General features: G+C 44.8%; 1 protein-coding gene across 11 annotated transcripts in view; it reads left to right on the top strand.

Annotated features, from left to right (window-relative positions):
• MAMLD1 (mastermind like domain containing 1) overlaps positions 1-18,268 on the top strand; it is a 122,112-nt gene that overhangs the window by 42,928 nt on the left and 60,916 nt on the right. For 4 of the 11 annotated variants that reach the window (XM_077889775.1, XM_077889770.1, XM_077889773.1 and 1 more), the window contains one exon: positions 17,696-17,740. The exons of the other annotated variants lie outside the window; for them this stretch is intronic. The gene's annotated coding sequence lies outside the window, so the exon portion shown is untranslated. The remainder of the gene's footprint in view (positions 1-17,695; positions 17,741-18,268) is intronic. 11 annotated transcript variants of the gene reach the window in all.

Here is an 18,268-nt window from a genome sequence, read left to right as displayed (position 1 = left end):
TTTAATTTTTTTTAAAATTTTTAAATTTTTTTTTTAATTTTTTATTTATGATAGTCACAGAGAGAGAGAGAGGCAGAGACACAGGCAGAGGGAGAAGCAGGCTCCATGCAACGGGAGCCTGACGTGGGACTTGATCCCGGGTCTCCAGGATCGCGCCCTGGGCCAAAGGCAGGCGCTAAACCACTGCGCCACCCAGGGATCCCAGGGACTTTTTAATTGACCATGACCTCAGCATAATTAGCAGTGAGCTGGGCCTGCCAGCAGTGTCACCAGGATCTTAGGCTGCAGTGCGCACGTTGGCCCGTCAGGTGCGATGGTGGAGGTGCTGCCACATTGGCCCCTGGAGCTTGGAATTCAGTTCACATCGGGGGTACAGACAAGTAGGGTGGCCAGCGCGGTGGCTGGAGAGACAGATGGATAACAGGGCTCACAGTTAGATGCATGCAGCCAGCAACGTCCGAAGCTGGGACTTGAACCCAGGGCTCCAGATTCCAACTTCTGAGCTTTTGCATAAACACCCAGGCAGGACTCTGACTGCCGAGCCTTGGGTTCATTTCGTTCCCATTCTTCTGAGTATGTTGACAGATGCTTCAAGAGTTGGAAAACATTTTATTGGGAAGCAGAGACCCTATCAGCCTTTGTAGATGGACGGGCTCCTCCATCTCTAACTTCGGATACCCCAGAGAAACTCAGCAGAGATACTCTCTCATAAAAAGCAATTTCTTCAGGGCACCTGAGTGGCTCCGTGGGTTGAGCGTCCGAGTCTAAGTTTTGGCTCAGTCGTGATCTCCTGGGTTGTAGGATGCAGCCCCCACGTTGTGTTCTGACTCTGCTTGATGATTCTCTCCCTCTGCCCCCCCTTTTTCTCTCTGTCTCTGAAATAAATCTTTTTTTAAAAAAGCAAAAAGCAAAGAAAAGCAGCAATTCTGAAATGGATATGAAATGAATTCCAGAAACCACCAGAGGCTTCTTAACCATTTTAAAAGGCAAATATTATTAAGACAATGCCTTTTGGACACACCAAGGTTATATGGCTACCTGGACTTTACTGTACCTTAACTTTGTTGCAGTAGAAAACGAAGTTTGTCTCTTTTCAACTACCTTCTGTACAACTCCCCCATCCTTTTTTTTTTTTTTTTTTTGTATAAGAAAAAAGAGGAAGGATGAATCCGGATGACATAGGCAGCTTGCTTAGATGAAGAAATGGACAGCTGATGGGATGAATGAACTGCAAAGTCTTGGCACAGAAGTGTTTGTTTGGCGTGTTTCTGAATTCCTAACCAACTACATGCACACTTGAAGGACCGAACTTGGTGACACACCACTGAAGAGCCTGGGGCTCTGTGGCTCTGTACTGTGCCCTAGCGGCATGCCTTCCAAGCTCTAACCGTTTGAACCCATTAAACTCCAGAAACACACATTTGCGTTTGATCCCAAACTGCACTTAATATCTCCCCTTGAAGGAATTAGAGCAAGGACTTCATGAAGCTGTGGAGGTGGTGCTGATTCGGGTTGGGAAGAGGTCAGTCCAGAAGGAACAAATGCAGGGGGTAGAGTGGGGTTCAGAAGAAGCTAGACCTGCATGCCTCCTGGCTGGCTCAGGATGCCTCCTTAGGTGAACGGAGCAGTTGGGGCCCCTGAGCAGGGTAGCCTAAGCCTGAAGCAGGGCTTGAGTCATTATCCTGAAACTTGGTCCTCCTGGGGAACTAGCACACGGCAGCGCGTGCGGCCTCCACAGTTTTAAGCCCCAGCCGACGGCACGGGTTTGTTTTTTTCTGTCTCAGGCAAGACAGTTTTGATCAAGAAAAGATGCTTTATGCGCTCAGGTCTCAGCATTTGGGCTTCTGAGATGTGTCAAGGGCCTTGCATCTAAGGTCTGCTCGGGGCTCCCCTCTCCATTGCCCGTGGCAGGTCACAGTGGTGCGGCTTCGTGTTGGCTAAGGCAGCGATCGTGGCATGGGACTGGCAACAGAAATCAACTTGGGGAGTCTGGACTGGGAGGATTCACTCTTGTGATCGAGCAGGGCAGCCCACGAAAGCGATTTTCCCCCTCAGCTCTCTGGGAGGCCAGAAGCTGGCTTGGGTGGACGTTGCCCTTGCCTGCTTATCACGCCGTCTGGCGAGTGGCTGCTGACTGCATGCATCCATCACGCCGGCTCCTATGCGTCTTGGTGACCGTGTCCTCGGAGGGAAGTGTCTGGGAACCATTTCCGAAATGCACAGCAATTTTCCCACTTTCTTTGGAAACCAGAGCCATTGTTGCCAAGTCGTGATAAGTATCTTGAAAATTAGATTGTTTCCTCCAACGCCGGGGGTAGCAGCCTTGCCTGTTTTCTTTCATTTGTGAAATAATATCAAAAATATTTGCAAAGAAGCATTTCCAAGAACAGAGAGAATTCATTTCATCATCATAAGTCCTGAAAGCACATTTTTCTCCCACCAAATGAGATTTCTACATGTGGTCTGTGAGTGCAACACTGTGGGGGGTTTTTCTGTCCTATTCTTCAATCTATCTGAAGAGTGGAATGTGGGGGCGCCTGGGTGGCTCAGCGGTTGAGCCTCTGCCCCCAGCTCAGATCATGATCCCGGGGTCCTGGGATCGAGTCCTGCATCGGGGTTCCCTCTGGGAGCCTGCTTCTCCCTCTGCCTGTGTCTCTGCCCCTCTCTCGGCATCTCTCATGAATAAATAAATAAAATCTTTAAAAAAAAAAGAGTGGAATGTGTTAACAAAGACAACTTAAGCATGAGCTCTCCACAGATCTTTTCTGGCCTAATAATAGTCTTTATTTTGAAAGAAATGACTGTTCTGTTTCTTCTTTTAACTCTCACTGTTTCTACAGGCCACTGACTAAGTCCCCTTCCCTCCTATTATCTATCCACCTCCTTAGGTAGGTTTCTCAGCTGGACCCACCACAGTAGAGATGGAGCTGGACCGTGGGTGCAGATGTACGGGGACACCTCTTCACCATGCCCGATGACAAGTGCCCATGTTTCCTCTTAGCTGTGGCCTTGTCTCCTCCCACTTTCTTTTTAGAGCACTTCGGGCTCTGAAGGGGATGAAGAATTCTCGAGCATTGTCCTAATTAGTGGTCTAAGGCTCTGATCCCCACATTGCCTTGCTTAGAATTGGGGGGGGGTGTTGGTGGGGATTCCACAAGTCTTGGGTTTAATGCAGAAAGAGAGGACCTCAAGCTCCTCCCAGCCCCACTGGGAGTCTGGAGCCAACCTGGGGTGTCTCCCGTAGCTCTGGCTGGGAAGTCAGAACAGGTGGACCGCCGTAGAGGAAAGTGGATGTAGATAAAGGTGGTACCGGCTACCCAGCCTCATAGGGTCCTCAGGCCAGACTCATTAGGGTGTCGAGAGCGGGTGAAACCCAGAGGCATGAAGAGGCTTGCCCATCGGCCTTGGCCGGCAGGGTCACACTCGGGAGAGAGACAGGGTCGTGGATGGCCTGGGAGGCTGCCGTGGTGCCCTGACTTGGGATTCAGTGTCTGCTCCCCCCACTTGTCGATCCCGTGATCCTAGACAAAGCTCTGCCTCAGTTTCCCTCTCTGTAACTATAATCTCTAGCTTCCCCTCTCAGTGCTAACATTCTAGGATTGCAGCCGAGCTCTACTATAGAAGAGGGGGCACAAAAAGACACGGCTTCTTTCAGCACAGTGGCTTGCTCCATTTCCTGCATCGTACGAAGGGGCTGCCTGGCCCCTGTCCCCGGTCCCTCCGTCCCCCAGGCTCTCATCTGAAGAGCAAAGGGCATCAGTCCCATTTTGCAGATGAGGAGCCTGAGGCTCACGGAGGTCCAGTGATTTTTGTAGGAAGAACGTGGAACCCGGGTCCCCCGGCTCCCCTGTTCCGCCTGTGATGTCTCCTGGGCCACCAGCTCACAGCATGCTGCATACCTTCACGTGCCGGGTTTGGCTGTGGTTACGGCTGGCACCTAGGCCAGTTACGCTTGGAGGACAAGTCCATGGACAGCACAGTTTTTGCTGTCATTTCAGGGGAAAATGAACCTTGCTTGAGTGTATGCCTTCAGGCAAGTGGCAGGCAGGGCCGGGGCCGGGGGGTGGGGGTGGCAGCCGCGCTTCTCTTCCCTCCGCCGGCCACCGCTGGAAGCGCCACTGCTGGACACAGCTGGCAGGTGGAAGGGCCAGGCACCCGCCAGTACTGCCGGGGGGCATCCGCAGCTTAGAGACGGAGTGCTTTCCCTGGGCCAGGGATGGGGGGAAATCTGTGTGTGTGTACATATGTGTGTGTGCATGTGTATCTATGTGTTTCTGTGCACATGTGTCTGTGTCTGCGTATCTCTGCTCCATATGCACATGCGGCTGTGTGCACCTGTGCCTGTGTGTGTTTCTGTATGTATAGGTGCCAGCATCCCTATGTGTGTGTGCGCATGCGTGACCACGTGTGTGTGTGTCTGTGTGTTTCTGTGCGCATGTACAACTGTGTGCAGCTGTGTCTGCGTGTGCACATGTTCGTGTAACAACCTGGAAGCGGGATGGTCTGGCCTCTTGGATGACACTGGAGCGGTTTCCCATCACCCTCCAACACCCACCCCAGATTTAGTGGTCGACTATGGAGAAGCTTAGGGAAACTTGGCTTTCTAGGTGTTCAACACATGAAAGAGCCAGCATGTAGTGAGCCTGGCCTCTGGACCACTATGCTAAATCCCAGGGCTTCTTTCAGTTCTCAAAGTGTGCAATGTGTGCAACAGGAAAAGATAATGCCGAACAAGTCCAGTAAAAAAAAAAAAAAATGAGGCCTTGACAAAACTTGGCCTCATATCAACTCTCAGGCTAGTCCTGCTGCAGCCAGTCATGTGACAAGATCAGCATTGTCATCACGGCCGTTAAGACTGTCTTGGTCTGCCCTAATTTCTTGGTGTCCTCATGTTCCAGAAAACTCGGTTCTCCATTTGCCGTGATGGGTGGCTCTCATGCACTGCTCAGTCTCAGAGTCAAATCCACTGCAGGGAGGGTTTCTCCAATGGAGAAACAGGGCTCTCAGCTAACTGGTTGGTCTGAACAAGTCTTAGCTCCTTGAGGCAGGATTTTGCCATCTGGGCCCTCCATGTAGGGCCTCAGGACATTTGTACCTGCCAGGAAGCCCCAGCCCCAAGCAGATTTGTCACTGAGTGGCACATGACACCCAGACGTGGGGTGAGGGGCAGATTTATGGTTGAGGAGGGCATTTTTAACATCAGTGGCATGATATCCCAAAGCCAAAAGGAGGCAGAGTGGGGAGTTCCTGGGGAGCAGCAGGGTCGTGTCAAAAGTATAATCAACCAGAGGTTGAGAGATCACTTCCAAATCAACTTGGTTAATTTTTTGTTTTTGTTTTTATTTTTTTACTAATGATGTGGGTCACTGGGGAAAGGTCACCAGCAACAGGAGAAAAGGCCCATTGACATCACATTCCACAAGGAGCCAGTCTTACTAGGAGTAGAGGATAGAAGAAGGGACAAAGAAGAGGTGGTGTGTATATGCAGTGGGATGTTACTCAGCCATAACAAAGGATGAAAGCTTGCCATTTGCAGCGACATGGATGGAGCTAGATGGTATCGTGTGAAGTGAAATCAGTCAGAGAAAGACAAATTCCATATGATTTCACAATATGTGGAATTTAAGAAACAAAACAAATGACCAAAGGGAAAAAAGAGAGACAGACAGACAGACAAAGAAACACTCTTAACTCTAGAGAACACACTGATGGGCACAAGAGGGGAAGTGACTGGGGGTGGGGATGGGTGAAACAGGTGGTGGGGATTAAGGAGCACGCATGTTGTGATGAGCACGGGGTGGGGTGACGTAAGGAAGTGTTGACTCACCATATCGTACACCTGAAACAAATATTACAGTTAAAATAAAAACTTAAAAAAAAGAGTAGAAGATATAAAGTTTCTTTCCTCCACACACTTAGCAAGATGATTCATCCTTTGTCTAAAAGGAACATCGTTCTAAAACCCCAAGTTAGATTAAGGAGTGATAACATTTTGGGCTTTATATATAGAAAAAAAGCTTGATTGTATATAATTCACACAGCATATAATTCATTCTGAAAGTGTACAAGTGCATGAGTTTTAGTGTATTCACAGACACGTGTAACCGTCCTCACCATTAATTCTAGAACTTTTTTGTCACCCTCAAAAGAAACCCGGTGTCCCTCACTCCACATCCCCTCCTCTCCCCACAGCCCTGGGCAAGCACACATCTACTTTCTTTCTCTGCGGACTTGTCTATTTTGGACATTTCGTATAAACGGAATCATAGGATACGCGGTGGTCTCTTGCTCCTGGCATCTTTCACTTAGCATCAGGACTTCACGGTTCCTCCATGTTATAGCATGTGTCACACTTTGCTCCTTTCTGTGATTGGATAACATCCCATCTAACAAATGGACCACATTCTCCATTCACCAGTTGGTGGACACTGGGGTTGTGTAGACCTCTTGGCTAATATGAATAGTGCTACAGTGAACATTCCTGTGCAGGTTATTGTGTGGCCATGTTTTCAGTTCTCTTGGATATACACCCAAGAGCAGAATTGCTGGATCCTGTAGCTACTTTGTGTTTAACTTGCTCAGCACCCGCCAAGCCCTTTGCCAGAGTGGCTGCTCTATTTTGCATTCCCACCGGCAGTATTTGAGGATCCCAGTTTTTCCACATCACTTGGGGCTTTTGAAAATCAACTTTGAAAAAGTAAAAGTGGTGTTTTGGAATATTGATCTATTTATTAGCACGGGCCTATAATTACCTGCCTTGCAGCTCTTCATGCTGTCAAAGCAGTCCTTTTAAATGCACAGAATGAAGAATGTGCTAGGCGTTCCTGAGGACACGTGGGCTCCAACGCACCGAGTTTTCAAAGCTCTAGGCTGAGGGACTGCTGTCGAGGGCTGTAGTCCAGCCTTCCACCCAGGCTTGAACCCACTTTGTGGATCCATCCAACAGAACCATCCACCCTGTGTGTGCTCTGACCTCGAGAGCTGCAGCCACATGTAAGGCCTGATCCCTGCCCTCGGAGAGCTCACAGACCACAGAGGAGCCTGATGTTAGACAAATACTCCCTGCCGTGGGCGATGGGGACACAAAGGGAGTTCCTCATGTGTATCTTGTAGGGATGTTGGAGATAGCCATGAGATGCTGTGTAAATTGCCAAGCCTGATGTCTGGCTCATGGTGGGTGCCCATGGGTAGCTGTTATATTTCTGTAGAGAACTTTGCATATTACATATGAGGAACCTGAGTCCTAAAGGTTAAGCAGCTTTTCCAGAGCCCCACAACTCATGACTGAGGAGCTGGCCTTCCTGCTTCAGGGCCTGTCCATGGGCTCCAAAGTCCTGCCTGTACTGATATTGAAAACTGGGTGTTAAACACTTTATGTTGCCAAATTGAATTTAAATGACAAAAAATTCAAAACAGGTTTAAAAAAAGAAAAAAAAATTAAAAAAAAGAAAAGAAAGTCTGGTCTCTAACCCTTGATCTGCCTGTCCCTAGCCCAGGTTCTGCTGCCCCTACCAGGTCTGAATCCTGCTGGACCAGGGCATCTGACTTGACTGACGCACAGCTTAACACCAAGATTGTTAGTGGAAGATAGTAATTATGAATAGTTAGCAGTACCTTCCAGATCAGGGTGACCTGCTGTGATCAGCGCCCGAGGTGGCCGTGACTAATGGCAGTGAGCCCCTAGATCTGTTCTTCGTGCGGTGCTCTCCGCCTACCAGCAGCCCCACACTTCTTCCCACCGTCCATCCGGCCTGGAAGTCTGGAGGGGACGAGTGGCCTTAGCTCCCTGGTCTGTATGCAGCCAGCCGTCCAGCCACGGGACTCTTCACCAGAGGAGCTTCCTTCTCTTCGGGTCCTTGCTTCTTTTCCATTCCCACCTGTGCTCCTCACCCTGCTCCCCCGCCACAATTTGTCTACAAAATTGTACAAACTGTTTGCCATGAGCAAAGCATGGGATCAGGTGCTCCGGTTCAGAGCCACCTGGGAGAGGTAGGATGACCCCTGGCTTCAGATTAGGCGGGTGGGCAGAGAAATAAGAGTACAGAACTGGGGGTTCTCCAAGTGCCGAGAGCCAAAGACTGTCCTGGGCTCTGTACACTCCAGCACTTAGTCATCTTAATGAGAGATCACCGTTTACCCAGTGAGCCGAGAAGCTCAGAGTAACCAGTGAGTGTACTCTGCTGGGGACCCAGGCCCGTCCTTGCCGTCACTTGCACCTTCCCACACAAACATTTTTGTCCCTGGTGTCCAAGCTTGTTGGCTGCCATAGCAAAATTCCACAGATGGGGTGGCTTCAACCACACACGCCTGTTTCTTCACTGCCCTGGAAGGTAGAAGTCTGAGATCAAGGTGTCAGGAGTGCTGCACTCCCTCTGAGGGGGCCACAGAAGGACCTGTTCCTACTTTTACGTGTAGAGCTTGGTGGTTCCTTGGCTCGTGGCAGTGTCACTGCAGTCTGCACATGGCATTCTCCCTCCCCTTTCTATAAGGACACCAGTCACCCCGAATTAGGGGCCCACCACACTCCAGGATGACCTCACCTTAAGTCCTGACACCTGCAATGACCCTGTCTGCGAACAAAGCCTCCTTCTGAAATACGGGAGGGAGGCACCATTCAACCTATAGCACTAGCGCACATGTTTGAAAACAGATTTGAATCCGTTTACCCATCAACCTTGCAGATGTGTTCACCCGCAGGCCCATTTGAAACCTGGAGGTCTCTTGGCTCTTTCTTTGCTTTGGGGGCTGAACTGCACCCTTGAAAACCGAGGGCTCTCCTAGTGAATGTCTTCAATCCTGACCAAAAATCAGCCCAACACCCTGAAGCCTCTCAGAGGGGTGTCATGGCCTCAGCGGTCACCTTGGGAATGGCTGAGCAGTGCCTATCTCCTCACCCCTACCCCACTCACCCCACCCAGGGGACACAGAGGAAGAAGCAGTTCGGATGAGACACATTCAGGTCTGTCGCTACGCCTGAGAAGTAGGCACCCAACTGGGCTTCGTAGTACAGCACGCTGGGGACCTTTGGGTCCCAAGCCCAAGGCTGCTCCTGACCAGACTGGCAGGGATTGTGGGGGTGAAGGGAGCAGAACTCCTTTGTGCTTTTCTTTTTCTTTTTCTTTTTTTTTTAATTTTTTTATTTATGATAGTCACACACAGAGAGAGAGAAGAGAGAGAGAGGCAGAGACATAGGCAGAGAGAGAAGCAGGCTCCATGCACCGGGAGCCTGACGTGGGATTCGATCCCGGGTCTCCAGGATCGCGCCCTGGGCCAAACCGCTGCGCCACCCAGGGATCCCTCTTTTTTATTTTATATTGTATTTATTTATTCATGAGAGACACAGAGAGAAGCAGATACATAAGCAGAGGGAGAAGCAGGCTCGCTGCGGGGAGCCTGATACAGCACTCGATCCCAGGACCCCTGGGTCATGCCCTGAGCCAAAGGCAGACGCTCAGCTGGACCCACCCAGGCGTCCCTTCATCATGCTTTTCAAGAAGATTTTAGGCCTGCGAGTTTGCTCCAGCAATATCCTCGCACTCCCCTTCCTTCCTTGCCAAGTGCCTTTAACTTGGCTCCTGGTTTCCTTCCTCTGTCATGCCTGCAGCCAGGTGGCCACAAGGGAAAGCTGGCTGCAACTGTCACTTGGAGGTGGACATCAGGCATCTGGCTGAGTCCGCAGGCCTGGGAAGCAAGAGATCAGGTGCTAGAGGCATGGCTAAGGCGGGGAGGGGTGAGCCAGCAATAACCCCAGAGGTACCAGTGTGCCCTCGGAGCTCTGGATGTGGGGGGCCAGGGGCTCCCAGGTATGTGCTTAGAGCCCAGGGGGGAAAGAGAGACTGCCCACAGGCCTCTGCTCTGAAGCTGAGGTCTGAGGACACTTCTTGCCCCACGCTCATCCCCACGGGCACAGGCTACAAAGTCAGAGAGCGACGCATCTCCCTGGCGCAGCCACGTATTGGAGGATGGGGAGCGTTTTCTTCCTGTATGAGAGCCAAACATAGATGTGCACGAAACACAAAGTTGAATGTACCTGGATTTGTGGGAATGAAATGCTAAGTGGGTGTGGCACATGGCTGTGGGGTTCACCTACAGTCCTGGAGGTGCTTGGGTAAGAACAATTGCTGGGAGTTGGTTTCTTTCTACTTGAGGTGGGTAGGCTTCCCCAGCAGGTGCTCCTGGGCACTGCCGGGGAGGAAGAACCTAGGCAGGGGTGGAAAGGCAGCGGAGCCCTGCTGGAGACAGAGAGGTCTGCCCAAGGGCTGTTTCCCAGGCCCAGGTTCATCTAGAGGGAAAGGGGAACCGAGACCATGGCCCGAAGCTGGTATGCTGGGTGGCGAGGGAGACCCCTTCTGACTTGGCCCAATTTCCAGGTGGGGACCAGCTGCCAGTGCCTCCTCTGTGGGCTGCGCTCCCCAGCCCTGGGTCCAGCCAATACCCAAGTGTGCTGATGTGCTGCTGGGCCAGTAAGCTGCTACTGCAGCCCAGAGAATCAAGCCTTTGTTCTGGAAGCTCCAGCCATCGCCCCTTCTTGTCCCCTTTACGTTGGCTGCTGGGAGCCACAAAGGGGCAGGAGAAGAAATCAGTGGAGTGGAGACTTTAAAAGCAAAAGTGGCATTTTTTTTTTTTGCCTTTTTTCTTTAGAGCTGAATGGGTAGCTTGTCTGATGTCGATAGGTTTTGTGTTGCCAGCCCTGCAATAAGATCCGGGCCTCCGTCCCCTGCACGGGCTCCAGATGCCGGGCCAGGGAGTTAGTGGTGGCCTCTACGGTAAATGGGGTCTCTCTCTCTTTTTTAATTCCAATTTTCTTTGGGTGCATTGTACATCGTATGCCATTTTGTCCCCAAACCCTAATATTTGAGTGAGGTCACAGCCAAGGCCTCGGGCTTGGCCCCCGAAACACTCAAGGAAGATTTGGGTGGGGATTGTTTTTGAAAGAATAAAAAACATCTGTACAAACTTCTGTACGTTGCTTTAAAAAGTATCGCTAGTTAGGACATGTCCCAGAAGCAAGGAGAAGAATCAGTGTCCCCCTAGATCTGGACATTGACATCCGTTTTGAATAGCAGTTCACTTCTTATTTTGAAGTAATTACAGATTCAGGGGAAATTGGAAGCGTGGTAGAGAGGCCCCGGTGGTCATACCTTATATCACAGTTGTATAATATCAAAACCAGGAAATTGTTATTGCCACGGGTTTGTTGTTGTTGGGTTTTTGTTTTGTTTTGTTTTGTTTTGAGTCTCACTACAGCTCTTTTGTGTGGACATACATTTTCATTTCTTTGGGATAAAAGCCCAATTGCTGGGTCCTGTGACACTTGCATGCTTACTTTTAGAAGAGAGTCTCTGCCATTTGACATTCCTGCCAGCAGCTTCTCCACATCCTCACCTGTTTTTGCTATTATGATCATTTTTTTTTCAGATTAGCTGTTCTGATAGGTATGTAGTGGTATCGCGTTGCAGTTTTAATTTGTAATTCTCTAACGGTTAATGATATTGAACATCTTTGAATGTGCTTTTTTGCCATCCACAGAAACTTGACAGTAAAATGTCTTTTCATGTCTTTTGCCCATTTTCTCTTGGGTATTGGTTTGTCTTCCTGCCATTGAGTGTTGAGATTCTTTTTTTTTTTTTTTTGAGATTCTTTATATATTCTAGATACTAGTCCTTTATCAGAAGTTGTACATCTTTACTCCCAGTCTGTAGCTTGTTTTTTCATCCTATTCACAGAGCCTTTCACAGAAAAAAAGATTTTATTTTCAATAAGGTCGGACTTGTCGATATTTCTTCTTATGGGTCATGCTTTTGATATCAAATTTGAGAAAGAACATTTTGCCAGCTTTACATCCTACAGATTTTCTCCTTTTTCCTGGAAACTTGTATAGTTTGACATCTTAAATTTAACTCCATGGTCCGTCCATTTTGAGTTAATTTTTGTGTAAGGGATAAAGTTGAGGTTGATGTTCTTTTTTTTTCTTGGCCTACAGTTGTTCACTTGCTCCAGAACGCTTCGTTAAAAATGCTATTATCAAAAAAAAAAAAAAAAAAAAGCTATTATCCCTCTACCGGATTGCTTTTGCACTTTTGCCAAAAATCAGTTAGACATATTTGTGTAGGTCTTTTTCTAGGTTCTCTGATCTATTTCAGTTCTCTGTGTGTCTGTCCCTCTGCCAATACCACTATAATCTTGATTAATGCAGCCGTATATTATAAGTCTTAAAACCGGGTAGATTGATTCTTTCCACTTTACTCTTCTTTTTCAAAATGGTTTCCACCCTTCTACTTCCTTTGCCTTTCCATTTAATTTTGGAATATTATTACATCTATTTTAGAATAATCCTATCTGTATTTACAAAAAATCTTGCTGAGATTTTGGGCCACATAGGTAGCTCGGGCAATTAATTGTCAGACTTCGAATCAGGTCCTGATCTCAGGGTCCTGGGATGGGGCCCTGAGTCAGACTCCATAAAGCAGGGAGTCTACTTCTCCCTCTCCTTCTCCTTCTGCCCTTCCCCTTGCTCATGCTCTATCTCTATCTCTTTCCCATATAAATAAGTAAAATCTTTAAAAAAAAAAACTTTCTGGGATTTTGACAGGAATTGGTTAAAGCTGTACATTAACTGGGGAAAAATTGACATCTTTACTATTTTGGGTCTTCCAATCTATGAACACAGAATATTCTTCCATTCATTTAGCTTTTCTCTGATTTCTTTCATCAGTGTTGCATAGTTTTCAGCATAGAAGAAACAGCATGTATGTTTTCCTTGGTTTTCACCTGGCAAGTTTTTGGGCAATAGTAAATGGTATTATATTTTGCGGGGAAGGGGGAGGGGCAGGAGGAGAGGGAGAGAGAATCCCAAGCAGGCTCTCACGACCCTGAGATCACATCCTGAGCCAAAAGTAAGAGTCAGAGCTTAACCGACCGACTGAGCCACCCAGGCACCCCAGTGATACTGTATTTTTAATCCCAGTGTCCATTTATTCATTGATGGTACATATAAATGCTGTTGATTTTTATTCACTCATCTTGTATCCTGGGACTTTCCTGAACTCTCTTCTTGGTTCTAGGAGTTTCTTTGTAAGTTTCTTAAGGTTTCCCACGTAGACAATTGTGTCAAGCACAAATAGAGATAGTTTTACTTCTTTTTTTTAAAAAAACATGTATGCCTTTCATTTCATTTTCTTATTTTAATGGCCTACCTAGAACTTCCCAGTACTGTTTTTGTTTTGTTTTGTTTTTTGATTTTTTTTTAATTTTTATTTATTTATGATAGAGAGAGAGAGAGAGAGAGAGGCGCAGAGACACAGGCAGAGGGAGAAGCAGGCTCCATGCACCAGGAGCCCGACGTGGGATTCGATCCCGGGTCTCCAGGATCGCGCCCTGGGCCAAAGGCAGGCGCCAAACCGCTGCGCCACCCAGGGATCCCTGTTTTTTGATTTTTAAATTGAGATACATTTGACACTCAACATTGTTTAAATTTAAGATGTACAACGTATAGATTTGATATAAGAGGTGAGAAGAGTAGACATCCTTGCCTTGTTGTTAACAGTCTTGTAGGAAGGCATTTATTCTTTAATCATTAAGTGTAATGTTAGCCACAGGTTTATTATAGACATTCTTTATCAAGTTGAGGGAGTTCTCCTCTACTCCTGGTTTTCTGAGAGCTTTTATCATGAACGGATGTTGAATTTTGTGAAGTGCTTTCTCCGCATCAAATTATATGATTGTATGATTTTAATAGAAGTTTTTTTGTTTTGAGATCATTGTAAATGAACATGTAGTTGTAAGAAATAATCTAAATAGGGCACCTGGGTGGCTCAGCGGGGATTGAGTCCCACATCGGGCTCCCTGCATGAAGCCTGCTTCTCCCTCTGCCTATGTCTCTGCATCTCGATCTGTGTCTCCCATGAATAAATAAATAAAATCTTATTTTTTTTAGAAAAAGAAATAATCCAAATAGATCCCATGTATCCTTTAGCCAACTTCCTCTAATGATAACATCTTCCAAACTATAGTATGATATTATAACCAGGAGGCTGACATCGGTACAGTCAAGGTACAGAACATTTCCATCACCACATGTATCCCTCATTTTACTCACTTGTGGATACATCCACTTCCTTCCCACACCCACTCCTTCCTCAACCATTGGCAACCACTAATCAGTCCATTTCTATAGTTTTGTCATTTTGATATTGTTACATAAATGAAATTACACAGGATGTAAATATGGGAGGTTGACTTTTTTCACTCAGCATAATTCTCTGCAGATTCATCCAGGCTGTTGTATAGATCAACAGTCCTATCTTTATATTGCTGAGTAGTATTCCATGGTATACACGTACCAGTTTGTCTGACCATTCATCCATTGAAGGACTTCTGGGTTGTTTCCCTTGTTTGGCTATTAGGAATAAAGCTACTCTAAACACTCATTTGCAAATTTTTATATGGACACAAGTCTTCATTCCTCTAGGATAAATACCTGGGAGTTCAATTGCTGGGTCATTTAATGGTTGTGTGTTTAGTTGTTAAATCGCCAAACAGTTTTTCAGTAACTTTTTTTGCAGAGTGACTTTTTCATTGCCACCAGCAATGTATGGGTGATCCAGTTTCTCCCATGGTTGCCAGTATTTACTGTTGTTCCTGTTTTTTTAAAGGTGAAAGTTGCATAACAATTTAGTGTCGTTTAATCCATTCACAATTTACTAAAGCATCACCTTAATCTAGGTCCTAAACATTTACATCACCCTAAAATAAAATTCCATATGCATTAAGCAGTCATTTGCCATCCTCCCCTCCCCCCAGCCCCTAGCAAACACCAATCTGATTTCTTTGCTTTTACCTATCCTGATTTCTTTGCTTTTACCTATCTGATTTCTTTGCTTTTACCTATCCTGGATATTTCATATAATTTCATACAACATGAGACTACGTATGACAGGCTTCTTTTAAGTGTAATGTTGTCAAGGTTCATCCATGTCACAGCTTTGTCAGTACTTCATTCCTTTGTATGGCAGAGTAACAGTCCATGGTATGGTCATACCAAAATTTGCTTATCCATTTATACATTGATGGACATTTGGGTTATTTTCACCTTTTGGTTATCATGAATGATGCACATAAGAACGTTGTGTAAAAGTGTTTGAGTCTCTATTTTTGATTCTTTTGGATATATACCTAGGAGTGGATTTGCAGAGTCAGATGGCAATTCTACATTTTACTTTTTGAGGAACTGCCAAACTGTTTTCCACAGCACCTGTAACATTTAAATTCTCATCAGGAATGTATAAGGGTTCCGATTTCTCCACATTCTTGCCAGCACTTGTTATTTTCCTTTCTTTAATTATGCTAATGAATGGGAAGTGGTATATCATGGTTTTGATTTGCATTTCCCTAAAGCCTAATGGTATTGAGCATCCTTACATGAGCTTCTTGGCCATAAATATATGTTCTTTGGAAAAATCCCTATTCGAGTCTTTTGTCCATTTTTTAGATCATGTTGTTTGTCTTTTCATTGTTGAGTTATAAGATTTCTTTATACATTCTAATTCATATTAGATCCTTATTAGATATATGATTTTCAATAGTTTTCTCTCATTCTGTGGGCTTTTTATTTTCTTGATAAAGTTCTTTGATGTGCAAAAGTTTTTTATTTTGTTGAAGTCCAATTTATCTATTTTTTTCTTTTGTTGCTCATGCTTTTGGTGTCATGTCTAAGACTCCATTGCCAAATCCAATGTTATAAAGATTTTTTCTTATATTTTCTACTACATGTTTTATAGTTTTAGCTCCTATGTTTAGGTTGATCTCTTTAGAGCTGATTTTTGTATGTTGTGTGAGGTAGGGGGTCCAACTTCATTCATTTGCATGGGACTATCCATTTGTCACAGCACCATTTGCTAAAGAGACTATGCTTTCCTTCACTGAATAGTCTTAACACCCTTTTAGAAAATCAATTGGCCATAGACTTATGGGTTTATTTCTGAATTCTCAAGTCTATTACATTGGCATATATTTCTGTCCTTATGCCAGTAGCACTGTTTTGATTACTGTAGTTTTGCAATAAGTTTTATTTTTATTTTTTAAAAATATTTTATTTATTCATGAGACAGAGACAGAGAGAGAGGAAGAGAGAGAGAGAGGCAGAGACACAGGCAGAGGTAGAAACAGGCTCCATGCAGGGAGCCTGACGTGGAACTCCATCCCAGGTCTCCAGGATCAGGCCCTGGGCTGAAGGCGGCGCTAAACCGCTGAGCAGCCTGGGCTGCCCTGCAATAAGTTTTAAAATTGGAAAGTATGACTCCTCGAATTTTGTTCTTTTTCAGCATTGTTTTGAGGTGATCATATGATTTTTGTTTTATTTTGCTTGTTGATATGATGGATAATGTGTGTTGACTTTTGAATGCCAAATCAGCCATGCATCCCTAGAATAAACCTGACTTGATCATAATGTATAATTCTTCTCATAAACTGCTGAAACTTTGTTACAGATTTTTGTTTATGTGCCTGAGAAATATTAGTCTGTAGTCTTCTTTGTACATTTTTCATTCTTACTATCAGGGTAACACAGTGAGTAGGGAAGTATCCTTTCCTCTTCTATTTTCTGAAGAGATTATGTGGAATTGGTGCTAATTCTTCTCTAAACAATTGGTATAATTCTAGTGAAACTGTCTGAGCCTGGAATTCTCATTTTCTGGAGTTTTTTAAAATTATACATTTAATTTCTTTAATAATTATATTGGGTAAATTTTGGTAGTTTGTGTTTTTAGAATAATTGGCCCATTTCACCTAATTTTCAAATTAAAATGGATACTTGTAGTATTTCCTTATTATTCTTTACATGTCTACAGAATCATTAGTAATATTCCCTTTTTTATTCCAATGTTGGCAATTTGTGTCTTCCCTCTTTCCTCTTTGTCAGTCTTTCTAGGTGCTTATTAATTTTATTATTTTGCCTAAGAACCACCTTTCCTCCATTGGGTTTCATTATTTTTTTTCTGTTTTTGATATAATTCCAGCATCAAAATCTATTCTTTATATTTCCTTCCTTCTTTTTGTTTTGGGTTTATTTTACTCTTCTTTTTCATGGTTACTTAATTAGAAACTTACTGTTTTTAGACTTCTCCCACATTTCTATTGTAAGCATTTAGTACTATAAATTTCCCTCTCAGCTTTACCTGTGCCCTGTAAATTTTGATATATTGTATTTTCGTTTTCATTCAGTTTGATGTATTTTTTTTAAAGTAGGCTCCATGCTGGGCATGGAGCTCAACGTGGGTATTGAACAAATGACTCTGACATCAAGACCTGAGCTGAGGTTGAGTCAGATGCTTAACCAACTGAGCTATCCAGGTTCCCCCAGTTCAATGTATTTTAAAATTTCTATTGAGACCTCCTTTTTGACTCAGAAAGTTTTTTTAAGTGTGTTGTTTAGTTTCCAAGTGTTTAGAGATTTTCTGTTGTTGTTTCCTAATTTGATCTCACTATGGTCAGAGAAAACACCACATACTATCTCAATTCTTTAACTGTAGATTGTTTTTAGAATAATTAGAATATATCTATCTTGGTATATATCCTTGAGTGCTTGAAAAAAATGCAAATTTTACTGGGTTTTTTTTTTGGTGAAGTGTTCCATAAAAGTCAATTAGACCCTGTTTAGATGATGATGTTGAGTTCTTTGTATTGATTTTCTGTCTAGTTCTATCCGTGGTTGGGAGAGGAAGTTGAAGTCTCCACTCTAAATGTGAGTTTTTCTATTTCTCCTTTCAGTTCTTTTGATTTTTGCTTCATATGTCATGCAACTTTGTTGTTTGATGTGTGCACAATTAGGATTATTGTGTCTTCTTGGTGGATTGACTCTTTTATCATTATGTAATGCCCTTCTCTGTCTCTAGTGATTTTCTTTGTTCTGAAGTTTACTCTGTCTACTAATACCAGAGCTACCTCATTACTATTTTTTATTAACATTGGCATGATATATATATTTTTTCATCTTTTTTACTTTCAAACTATTCATATCATTATATTTGAGATGAGCATCTCATAAACAGCATATAGTTGGATCATGTTGTTTTTTATTCACCATGCTTATGTCTGTCTTTTAATTGATAGATTTAAATCATTTTCATATTTTTAAGATTTTATTTATTGATTTGAGAGAGAGAGAGTGCATAAGTGGGAGAAGGGGAAGAGAGATAGAGACAAGCAGACTTGCTGCTGAGCAGGGATTCCAATGCAGGGCTCAAACCCAGGACCCCAAGATCATGACCTT

This window comes from Canis aureus, chromosome X (assembly GCF_053574225.1).
Source record: "Canis aureus isolate CA01 chromosome X, VMU_Caureus_v.1.0, whole genome shotgun sequence".
NCBI classification, from domain to species: Eukaryota; Metazoa; Chordata; class Mammalia; order Carnivora; family Canidae; genus Canis; species Canis aureus.
Note: the sequence above shows the minus strand (reverse complement) of the source record. Positions and strands in the feature narration are given on the sequence as shown.